The 12329-nt window shown below is 34.4% G+C and overlaps 1 long non-coding RNA gene across 1 annotated transcript; it reads right to left on the bottom strand.

Moving 5' to 3' along the window:
* Nucleotides 1–7182: 7182 nt before the first annotated feature.
* LOC140531274 (uncharacterized) lies at nucleotides 7183–11071 on the bottom strand. The gene is made up of 3 exons (XR_011976312.1): nucleotides 10774–11071; nucleotides 9104–9183; nucleotides 7183–7496 (listed from the first exon to the last, which is right to left on the bottom strand). It is a non-coding gene; the product is annotated as an uncharacterized lncRNA (long non-coding RNA).
* Between the last annotated feature and the right edge of the window lie 1258 nt (nucleotides 11072–12329).

The raw sequence follows: 12329 nt of genomic DNA, 5'->3' as shown, positions 1-12329 counted from the left end.
AGTCCCATAAAATAATTAGATTAAAGCTAAAAAATGTAGAAAGATTTATTAGAACTTATATCACATCCATTTCTATGCCATAATTTCTGACACTCAGATATCTACTCAATTCCGTGGGGAAAGACAATATGGTACAAGGAAAAGAACATCAGTTTTGAAGTCCAAAGACCTGGGTTCAAATCACTTTTGAAATTTGCTTGTTGTGTTTGTCCTTTGTTCTCAAAGAGGGGACCATGACATTAAGATGATGACATGACTTGCAGTTGACTTTGATTTGAGTGAGGGAGGGCTGTGCAAGGTCAACAACCTCACTGTCTTCTGAGCCATCTGGACCCAGCGGCCTGATATTCATCAGGACGACTGGAGATGGTCCAGGATGCCATGGGAGACCCTGGTCCTTTCAGGCCAAGGTCTTATCTCAATCTTACTTTGAGTGAGATACACCCATTCAATGAATAGGCTTCTTTAGGTAGTTGCTCAAGGGATGGCCCCTTCAGTAAAAAAAAAAAAAAAAAAAAAAAAATCAAACAGAGGGGAAGACCCTCAGGGATTATGGGTAAAAGAGAAACAATTACTATTTAGTTATTACAGCCACTTTGTGCTAGGTGGGTGGGTGCGGACTTGTTGTCAAGTCTATGACCTCCACAGTGAATTGAGTTTAAGGTTTCATCTTTGAGCAAGAAATGCACCCAGTAAACCCAGAGGAAAAAAGGCAGCTTTTGGCCATGGAGTTTACCTTCCCCTGGAAAGAATACCAGAGGAGAAGACAGGAGAAGAGCTGTTACTCATTCACAGCTTGTGTTTGTCCTTCATTCTCAAAGGATCTGCTAGGACCTAAGTGAATCACTGACAACTAGATGTTACAGTGGACAGAGCCCTGAATTTGGAATCAAAAAGACACAGATATTAGCTGTGTGACACTAGGGAAGTCTCTATTAGATTTAGTTTTCTTTTCTGTAACATGAGGATAATAACAGCACCTACTTTACAGTATAATTGAGGATAAAATGAATGTAAAATGGTATAAAAGCAAGCAATTAATTAATCATTAATTTAACTTGTCTCCATTAGTAATATGATTAAAAGTACAGAACCAGTGTCAGACTGTATTTTCTTTTGAAATTTACAAACCAGGTGACTTTAGGAAACACACCCTCCCCAAGTCTCAATTTCTTCATTTGTAACATGAAAAGAAGCACACTTGACATCAGAGGTCCTTTAAACCTCAAAATCCCTCTATAAACACTTAGGAACCTATGGAAAAGGATTATTACTACTGCACAGTAAATATGGGTTTGTAGACAGGCAGGCCTCTTAATTTGATGTCTTACAATTTAATTCTCTGTTAAAGAGACTTACAACATTGAAAGTACCCATGTGGTGGTAATATTCTTTTTCCTGATGTAATCTTGGGTTACCATACAGTGACAGAATTTTTATAACATTTCTGAGGAATAAACTTCTTACTCCAAATGTTTCATGGTTTTTCAATATGCTTCCAACTCATTTCTTAACTTTCGTAGTTTTCTCTGAGACAAGGTATGCTATCAACAAAAATACTCTCCCTGCCCTCCAGTCCTAGAACTAGCAAAACCCTCTGACCTGTTTGTCTTCATTTTACAGTCCACAGAAAACTACAGAAATCATTTCTCTTTTCACCACAGGCAAATTAACTGCCAGGCCTGAACACATAAATCTCCTGCTTTCTCTTTTGAGATTTTGGAACAAACTACTTAACTTGACACAGCAAACCTGGACAACGTCTCCAACTAGGTTGTTGAGGGTGAGTTTAATGGACATTGGCTTTAATTCACTTTGTCCTTGTACTGGCTGTATATTGCAAACATTATTTAAGACAACTAAATAAAAAGAAGTAAATTTTGATTGTCTTTTATTTGTTTCATTTCTACCCCACTGAAAGTCTCAAATTTACTGCTTCAAGCTCATAATACTTTAGAAAGGAAACCAAAGGATATAGATACATAGGAAGATAGAATGTGTATGTGTGTACATATGTGTATGCTTTTTGTATCTCTGCCACACACAGATTTCATACATACATATGCACATGTGTGTATACACACATGTGTGTATGTACATGTATGTGTAAGTATGCATGTATGTATGTATGAGATTCACTCATGGCAGAGATAGAAACTTATTCTCTTCACCAAAATAGACATCTTTGCTCACAAGGAGGGCCATTTTGTATTGGTTTTGAGGATACAAAGATGAACTAGGACAAGAACATGTTACCTTTCTACTTTATCTTTCACCCTTTTACCAACCATTTCCTTTCATATTTAACCAACCTGTGAAAAATTCAAAGAGAGGAAGAACTCTTGAAGAGGTTTCAAGAAAATAACTACATTCAGTATCACACTTTTCTAAAAAAAAGGATGTTTGCACAAAATATGATCATTTTATTTCTGAATTCATACATTGCTGTCACATGAAAATGGCAAAAAAATCTCAATCTAAAAATGCACTATTTTTTTCTTTCCTCACAGTATCAATCAGTTTTCCGAATTTCCAATATTATTTGCATTTCTGATTGGCATTATTTGAATTCATCATTAAATCATTACTTTCTAATGATAATCTCACTTTCCTATACCCCTAACTTTCAAGCAAAAGAAGAACATATTTACCAAGTAATGAATATTTATTGTTCAACGTTGGGCAAATTAATTCTATATTTAGGAATTAAGTAACCTATTTATATATCTTAGAATCTAGAAATCAATGAGTTTTGGTAGTTGATAAGCAGCAAGCAGAAATGTGTTGATCAGGAAACTCAACAACGTTTATTGAGTTTTGTTTTTGTTTTACGCCTGACTTGAAGGGTGTTTGCCAGGAAGGATTCACCACAAACTGGCTACATTTGTGTTAGAAATAAGCCATAGGATGGCTTCCACTTTCCTGATCACATCTTTAGCAGGCTCCAAGAGTTCTCAAAAGGAAATTGTCATAAGACTATTACTCATGAAATTAGAAACTTCAAAATGAGAAACGTTGAGTTTTGCCTTTTTTAATGTGAATTTTCTATGTTTACAAATACGGTCCTATCAATGATAATAATTTCAACTTTTAAGAAGATGGTTAATATAGAAAGGTTCTCAACTAATTATCAGGACTTTGGGGAGTTTGAGGGCAGATTAATTTATAAGTGTTGTGCTTCTCAGTCATTAAAATTTAAATGCAAGTCATTTATACCTAATTAGTATCATTCATCTATGAAAAAACTGGTGATTTTTTTTCCCCTGAAGGGTGTGAAGTCCTCTATGGTACTGAATTCCATGTCATCACTGAAGTATTAGAGAAGTACTCAATTTTCTAGTTTGATTTGTAGAATATATTCAATGAAGTATCTTTATTATGATCATTTGTACTTCTAATAAGTAGAGTCAGAAATATTGCCTTACAATGAATATTGAACAATGTACAGCCCTTCTAGTCAATGTTGGACATTGATCATCTGATGTCTAATCAATCCTTCTTCTGTCAATGATTCTTAAGTACTACAAGTGAATAAGTAACATCTTTTTTTTTTTAAAATTCAGACATCTCTAGCTAGAGTACAAAAAGCTGGGATTAATGAAAAAGGGTTTTAATATAGCAAAAGGATAGAAAATATATTGACATTTCATGTCGTTTTGTTTCTCTTTATATACCTCTAGAAAAGAAAAGAGAAAACTTTTGCTGGCTAAAAATACAAATGAATTATTTAAAAACTCATAACAAATATATATGTTAAAAGTTATATATTGTATGCATATATACACATGTACACATATATATGTATGTATATGTGTGTACACACATTTATATATACACATATATGCACATATACGGACATATACACACACATATACACACACCTAAAAATGTACTCACCTTTTAATGAGAACTATATCTTTTCTTTATGGCATCTGCACAATAAGTGCACAAATCTCCAAAAGGTACCAAGCCTAAGACAGTGTAAAATCAATTGTTTCCTGAATGACTGCTCATATCCACTCAGCATGAATTATTGCCTTATTAAGTACCAGGGACTTTTTTCCCCCTAACTGCACACCCCATTGTACCAAATCTAGTTAGATGAAGCAGAAACAAATTCATATTTCCTAACACTTATTCAAATTCTTTGGCCTAGAAATCACATTGCAGATTGGCTTTAAACATTCTGCTGAATGATTCTCTCAGTCAAATTTCTACTAACAAGTCTCACATGTATCATTACCTTTTTCCCCCATTTGTATTTTAAAAAATACCCCCACTAATTTCACAGTACAATGAGTCATTTATCACTTAATTTCTTGTCTCATAGTTTATTAAAATTAAAGATGCATATGCCCTGTTGTGCTACATTATTGTTTTCAACAGTGTGCATTTAATAATATAATAAATGAAAAATTCTAATTTAAGCATTCCTGAAATATTCCTAAGAATCTCATGTTATCCTCCTTTATGGTTTATCCTACATGGATTATATTCTTATTTCTCTCATCTTTAGAGGTATTTGCTTTTTTTTAATAGTGATATAAGCATAGAATTATTCCATTAGGCTTAGATTCCATAAATAGTGCATATATTATTAGGATGTGTTTAGATTCAGGCAAATACCCCACAGATGAGGAATATTTTATAAAGAAATAGAATTTTATTGTTGCTATGAATGGAAGGGAAAGCACTATTAAAGTTCCACATTTGAAACCATTTTTCACTGTCATGGTTATATCTATGTTTAAGACAATGTACAAAAGAGATAACAGACTAAGAAAACTAGCTGTCATTTTTAGATGCTGTGACCAGATATGGGCAAAAAACTTCTGCAGAAAAGAATTATGAAGGAGTTGCTGATTTTATCTATTGTTACCTGTTTGGCAATCAAATGTCATCACAACCTGGTCTCAGTGTATCTCTCCTTGCTGTTCCCTTTAATGTATACCATATTCCAGATAAATTGGTTTCTGTACTGTTCGTCTTCCATACCAGGCCTCATTTCCCTTCCCATTTACAAAGGCTATCCTCTACCCCTGAAAAGATCTTTTCTCATCTTCATCTCTTAAAATCCATAATTTCTTCTAATGTTCTGCTCATACACCACCTTCTACATGAAGGAGGATCCTTCTATATCTGCCAGCTTCTATTGCCTTCCTCGTAAATTATCTTGTGTGCAAGAATGCATACATGTATAGATACATAAATGTATGTATACAAGGGTGTATATGTGTGTTGTCTCCCATGTAGTAGAAAGTGACCTAAATCAGAAAAGAGGTCATTTCCCTTTTCTTTTTGTATACCCAGAATACAGCATTTACTAAATGTATGTTGATTGATTGTGAGTTACTAACCACTGGAAAAAAGGAACAATAAACTCCTTAGCAATTTTAGTTTTTATTTCACTCTGGGGCAAGCTGCAAAAGAAAGGTTACTGTAGTCCACTGGCAATAACCTAGCAAGGGTGGCCAATAAGGATGAATTTCATGAGCCAAGCTTCCAGTTGAAGCCCAAATACATTGACATTCAAGAAAAACCAAATGAACCTCACTATTATAGCTTCTGTTAGCAATGTGTTAAAAAAAAATTCTCTGGTGCTTCTGGAGCATTTGTCTAGTAAGTCACTGAGTCAACAAACATTTGTTAAGTATTATGTCCCAAGCTCTATGCTAATCTCTAGGGATAAAAAAAAGACAAAAACAGTTTCTGAATTCAAGGACCCCCAGTCCAAAGAGAGAGCAATCTCAACCATGTACAAAAGTAGAGGCTTGTGTGTGTGAAAGATAAATATATGTATGTGTGTGTGTATGTGGGTATTATATACAACCTTTACATCGACTGTATATATACAACAGTTATGCGTAATTACTATATATCATATATTTAATTATACAATAATTATACAACCATTAGTTTGTAATAGTTATTATCTATAAAATAGTTTCAGAGAGAGAGAGAGAGAGAGAGAGAGAATGAGTAGATGAAAGACAATCTCAGAGAAACGACACTAGAGAAGTTTGAGAGAAAGGCTTCCTGATAAAAATGAAATTTGAGTTGAGTCTTAAAGGCAGCCAGGAAATTTAAGTGGTGAAGGTGAGGGAACTATGTATTAAAGAGAGGAACAAGAAACTGCCAGTACAAAGGCATAAAGGGGTGATGTAAACTGCGAGCTTCACAGAATTGCAAAAAGGCCAATGTAGGTAGACTGTAGCAGGAAAAAGTATAAGACTGGAAAATTAGGAAGGGTAAAGGTTACAAAAAGCTTTGAATGTTGGATAAAGGGTTTTATATTTGACAGCTGAGTAGCGGGGTGACATGGTCACACCTGCACTATTTGAAGTTCATTTTGATAGCTGATTAGAAATGGATTGGAGTGGAAAGAAGCTTGAGTCAGGGAGACCAAACAGCAGGCTATTGTAATAGTCCAGAGTAAAGGTTATACAGGTCTCAACTAAGTTTGTTGTTGTGTAAGTGGATAGAAGAGTACCTATAAAAGAGATATTGTGAAGGCAGGAATAACAAGACTTCACAACAGATTTTATATATGAGGTGAATTTGAGTGATAGGTTAAGGATGATACCTAGATTTGGGGGTCTGGATTTTTGAGTGTTTTTTTCAACAGCTGTAGGGAAAGACTGAAAGTTGAAGGTATTAACATGAAAGACTATATGATGTGGCAGAATAAGCACAAGGTCTGCCATAAGACATGAGCTGAAATCCCAGCTTAGCCCTTCTTAACTTTTGTGACATAACCTCTCTCAATCTCACCTTCCAAATTTATTTATCTCTATCTCTCTCTATCTATCTATCTATCTGTCTGTCTGTCTATCTCTCACTATCTAAATGATACTAATCTCTGCCATCTAACTTCATGGAGTTGTTGTGAAGTTATTTCATTGGTGGCCCTTATAACATGATCTAGATATGATTTATTATCATAATTAAAACCAGTTTGGCTTCAATGTGATGTGCCAAATTGTGTAAAATCTTGTAATAAAAGCCACAGAGCTTATGGGGGGGGGGGAAATTAGGTTAGAGGTATAGTACTACAACATTCATTACACATTGGGAAAAAAAGCCAGGAACTTGATAAAAATGGAAGTACAATTTCATATATATTAAATGACACTTTACCTGGTCACATCCAACTATTTTACTAAGTTCAGTATTACAGTCATCTTCAAGTCATTACAAATGTTTTTAATAATGCTTAAAACACTTGATTACTGGAATGTCAAGCTGTCATGTAACCTTCTGGCTTTCTTGAACATCATCATCTTCTTCATCTCCTGCTTTCACTTTCCCATTCGAAGCAAGTTGCCACAAGTCTTCTGTGGTTGGATCATCAGGATGTCATGCTCTTCAATATCTTCCTCTTGTACCTCTTCCTATGTAACTTAGTTTTACTAGATTTACACTGGTTTGAGAAATTGAGAAAATTGTTCTGAAGGTTCAAATTCTTCAAAATCATTAATCAAGTTAGGGAGACTTTTCTGCAATACAGGAAGAAAGCATTCTTGCATTACATCATTCTAGGCTTCAACAATATCAATGGGTATTTTGATGTTATCTCTTCTAAAATTCTATAACATTTTTTGCATTCTCACCTTCAGCGGCTGTAAGTAACATTTCAAATATTTGCCTTAAGTAGTAAGCCTTGCTACATTTCACTATCACAGCACTGATCAAGGTGCTGTATCAGAGAGGTGGGTTTTAGAGGCAAAAAAGACAGGTCTAGCGTATGCAAGAAACCATCAGCCTGATTGGCTGATGCAACTTCTCCACATGGAAGATTTCATAAAAGTGAAGAAATGGCCTTAAAGAGACTTTGAGCATGGATAGGTATTCCATAACTGATTCTAATCAGTTAAGCCTAATGTGAAGGAGAGGCTCTTTAATAGACTTGGGAAGCAATCAAAAAGATCTTTCACCAATAGCTAACCTCCTCTTTGCCTTGTCTCCTCATTTGGCTTCATATCAAAATTTTCATTCATTAATCTGGTGAAAAACAATGCTATAAAGGCCTATAGAGCCTCCTTTTCTCTAACACCATGTGGCCCTGAGAAACATGACAAGGATGAAGACCTCTTTCTTGAGGATTATATGACCTCAGAATGAGGGAAAACATGAAAGTCTTTCCCTTCCAGCATTATTTCTCAACAGATGCCATTAGCATAGGAGTCACCAAGATTCCTTCCAAGAGTAATGAGGCAAAACAGAAGGTGACTTAAAGCTAACAGGCCTTTACGAATGCCTTCAAAGCCAGTCATAGAGCCTCTTCTTCACTGTGTGGTTAGCTGAATGAAGCCAGTTATAGAAAGTCTACTCATACTCCACAGTCTCTCAAAGGCACACTCAAGTCATCCTGCTTCTCCCAGAAGAATCGTTTTTGTGGAAAAGTTGCATCACGTAGTAAATTGATGAGGCCTGTACCTGTTCTAAACCCTAGTTTTGTAGAAATGTATAAGTATTCCATACACACTAAATATTCCATACTTTTATTCAGAAAAGCAAAATAAATATTCCGTACTTTTATACAGAAAAGCAAAATGATGAATTAAAAGTATTCCGCACATAGACGGAAAAGGATTTTCTTGTCCTTGGACATATCTGTTTTTGACCAGAATATTCAAATTTATTGCTAACTATAGATATATCCCCACCATTTTTCATGAAAGAATCAAGAATCTAAAAACCTAGAAAAATGTCATAGAATCTATTCCCTGTAATTTCTAATTCTACCCTTCATAAGTAAGGATATAATATGATCCCTTTGTCACAAAGTTTTATTGACTGCCTCTCTGGTCTTGTAAAATGCTATTTCCTCCTAAAAGCAAGTACTTTGCAGAACTCAAATGAGACAAGATACTATTTTTTATGCCTGTCCTCCTTTGTAGTGTATTTTTCATGGTTTTGTGCTGGCTTAACTATCTCTCAACCTCTTTCCTGCTTCTTGTCAACTGCTTCTGGTTGAGTTATCTAATGAACTTTGAGTTGACTTGACAAGGCATCCTGCTTATTCTCTTGGCTGATAACTTGGACTGTGCCCTCTGAGGTCCAGGAAAGGTCCCTCTTCCGCTTAGTAATTGAAACTAATCACCTGAACAGAATGGTCTTATTACTGGCCTCCGCTGGAAGTTTAACACTGCTTCTTGGAATGTCAGAGTTTTATTTTCAAGTCTTCATCATGATGAAACAGAACACAGTATCAGAGAAAGAGCATTCAATGTTAAACCAGGTTATTTTTAATAATCATATAATTGCTATCCTATAAACAGAGGAATAAATGATATCTTGAGTGTTTTCTCTACTTGCAGAGATTTTGAGACTTTTCTAAAATGATTAGTTGGAATTATTGGTGATGCAGAATCCAACATTCTGAAACTGTCTTTTTCTAAAACCATCTATAAGAGAAAATTGTTTTAACATGGTTTAAAGATGACTATAACCCTGGCATTAGTTAGTGAACATGTATTCTTCCTAACATAGCAAAGGAATACTTTTCCTCGGTGAAGAGGGTCCAGAAGTTTTCTGAGTGGCAGAAAACTTAATGTTTTTAGTGCTACAGTACTGTAAAATTTTGACCAAGAAAAAAAACAAACCAAATATGTTGAATATGTGTTACTAGTAAAGTCAGATGTTAAATTGATCATTAACTAGTTCAGCCATATAGTTAGCATAGTCAGGATTGGAGGTAGCCCTGCATGACTAGATCATTAAACGACACTGCTATTGGCATAATTTTCCAGCATTTTTGTTATTTTTATTTTTTAGCAATCAAGTCTTTTCTCATCACACATTCTATTTACAAAATAGTTTTGTTAGGCAGATATAAAAATTCCAGTTTGATTTCATGCAAGTGAAACCAAGAAATTATATAATAGTATCTTTGCTTTATGTGTTTGTGTAGTAAAGAAAATCAATTTAGCATTTCCAATTCATCAGAACAGTCTATTTTTTCCTCAGCTACATAACACTGCATGTGAAAATAAACCTAACAGCAACGATATATAGTCAACACAAAAATTCATACAGGTGAGATTTCTAAATTGTGTAATATAATCCATTATAACACTTTCAGCTAAAGACTGTTGGCTTCATACAGAGAGTAGCAGCAATTAAACTAGGAGGTAATTATGTGCTTTTACAATTGCAAACTATAATTTAAGAATGAAAAACAGTTATAAATGCAAATTTAACTTCTTTCCCAAATGCTAATTTTTCAAATCCTACAGTTTTCTGTTATTTTGTTTGAAAGCAGCTTTTATAGGCATTGCATAGCACATTACAATTTTGCTTCTAAATATGTAAAACTATATTGTAAATACCTCAGTTCAAATATCAACAAATGTACTTTAATTCTGATACTTTAGGTAAGAGGGTTCTATTCAATGTCAGGTTCAAATGTACAAATACTTGGAAAATATCTGTGATGCCTTGGAAAGCGCACTGCACTTTAAGTCAGATGACTTGAGTTCAAATCCTGATTCACATTAGCTATGTGAATTTATGCAAAAATCAGATCAAGCTTATTTGTATGGACCTGTAATTTCATCCAGGTAGTTACACCCTCCAACCATGGCAGATTACAATGCATCCACATCCCCTCATCTTCTGTAATTCTTGCCTGTATGCTATTTCTTTCTCCTCCATATGAATCTATCCAATGTGAAAAAGACCATTCTCTACTTTGACACATTGTCTAAATAGCAATGGAGGATGTGGGTTGTTCATCATTTGTCTCTTGCTCTCAGTACATGACCAGCTCACCTTTCCTTTTAGAATTACATCTCTCTGTTGACATCCTTTGTCCTTCTTGGGTGCAACTCTTGGTTAATGTCTGCTCATACCCACTGAACATCTCTCATTTGACTGTTAACTGACATTCTACTGTAACTCTTCAGAGACTATTGTATTCCATTACTCAAAGTCATGTAACAGCACCAGAAAAAAATATTATTTAAAAAATATAGGTCTTATTTTTAGGGAATAGCTTTGAGTAAATAAATCCCATGAAACCAAAGCAAAAGTTAATATACAGCTAATTTGGTAAGGAGAATTCCTGAAGTAAAAGGAAGGAATGGAATATTTGACCCCACTTAGTGACTCCTGGAGGTCTCTGATTTTATTTAGACTATCAATGAAGCTGATAGTATTTTAAAATAAATTATTTTCTACTTTTATTTTTTAAAACACAATTCCTTGTGAGCTTATGAATATAAAAGTCAAACTAAAACGTGATGCACATGTATAGCTACTAAAATTGTGAATATGTTTGCTTTGGAATGTAATCATTTTAGCACAAAAATCTTTCTGACATCATTTTAATAAGCATATTTTGTCGTTAGTAATCTACTACAAGATAAAGTTATGTTAAAATTTAATGACTCATATTCTATGTCATCAACAATACTGAACTTCACATATTACCTTCAGCCTATAAATTCCACAAAAATATCAAATTAGTTGAAACATAAGAATTACCCCCTCTGCCCAAGTCTCCTCTTCTCCAGATTCTGTCCCTGAATTACATTTGAATTAGTTCAGAAATATTAAACTGGCAGCATTTGGAAAATGTGGATTATAGCCTCAGCTTTGACCCTAAGCACATTTGTGATGTGGAGTGAGACGTTTATGCTCTTTGAACCTCAACTTTCTGATCTGTAAAACAAGAAGTTTGAGTGCAGGGATAGGGAACCTGTGTCCCCAAGGCCATATGTGGCCCTCCAGTGGGGTCCTTTGACTGTCACGCTTGAGGACCTATAACTCTACATGTAGCCTCAAGGCCACAGGTTCCCTACCCCTGGACTAGGTCAATCTAGGGTCTATGAATTTCTCTTGTTTTATTAAATATCTTGATAATTATATACCGTCTTGTTTCTTTTGTAATATTTGTTTTCGTTTTATTTTATGCATTTAAAACCATTATTTTGAGAAACCTATAAGTTTTACTAGACAGTCAAAAGACCCCATGACATACTAACACCTAATCTAGTCCATTTGTAATGTTTATTTTGTTTCTATGATCCTATGATTCTCCAATTCAACTTCTGATAAAAATTGATTTCTGACCATTCAAAACACTTTTTCCTTTTCATTCTTATCTGAAAGACAGGAAGGGAAAGTTTATACTAATTAAAATCTTTATCAGGAAAAAAAGCTAATGAGGCAAATTTAACTCAGCTGATAGAAGAGAGAATAAATTAGATCTAAATAATGATCAAGTATTATATATGCATAAAATGTTAATGATCAATACCATCATTCATTTACCAGATAAATTTTAAAGTTCTATTAATCACCTAGCAACTTTGAGAATGAGCATC

This window comes from Notamacropus eugenii, chromosome 3 (assembly GCF_028372415.1).
Source record: "Notamacropus eugenii isolate mMacEug1 chromosome 3, mMacEug1.pri_v2, whole genome shotgun sequence".
Lineage (NCBI taxonomy): Eukaryota > Metazoa > Chordata > Mammalia > Diprotodontia > Macropodidae > Notamacropus > Notamacropus eugenii.
Note: the sequence above shows the minus strand (reverse complement) of the source record. Positions and strands in the feature narration are given on the sequence as shown.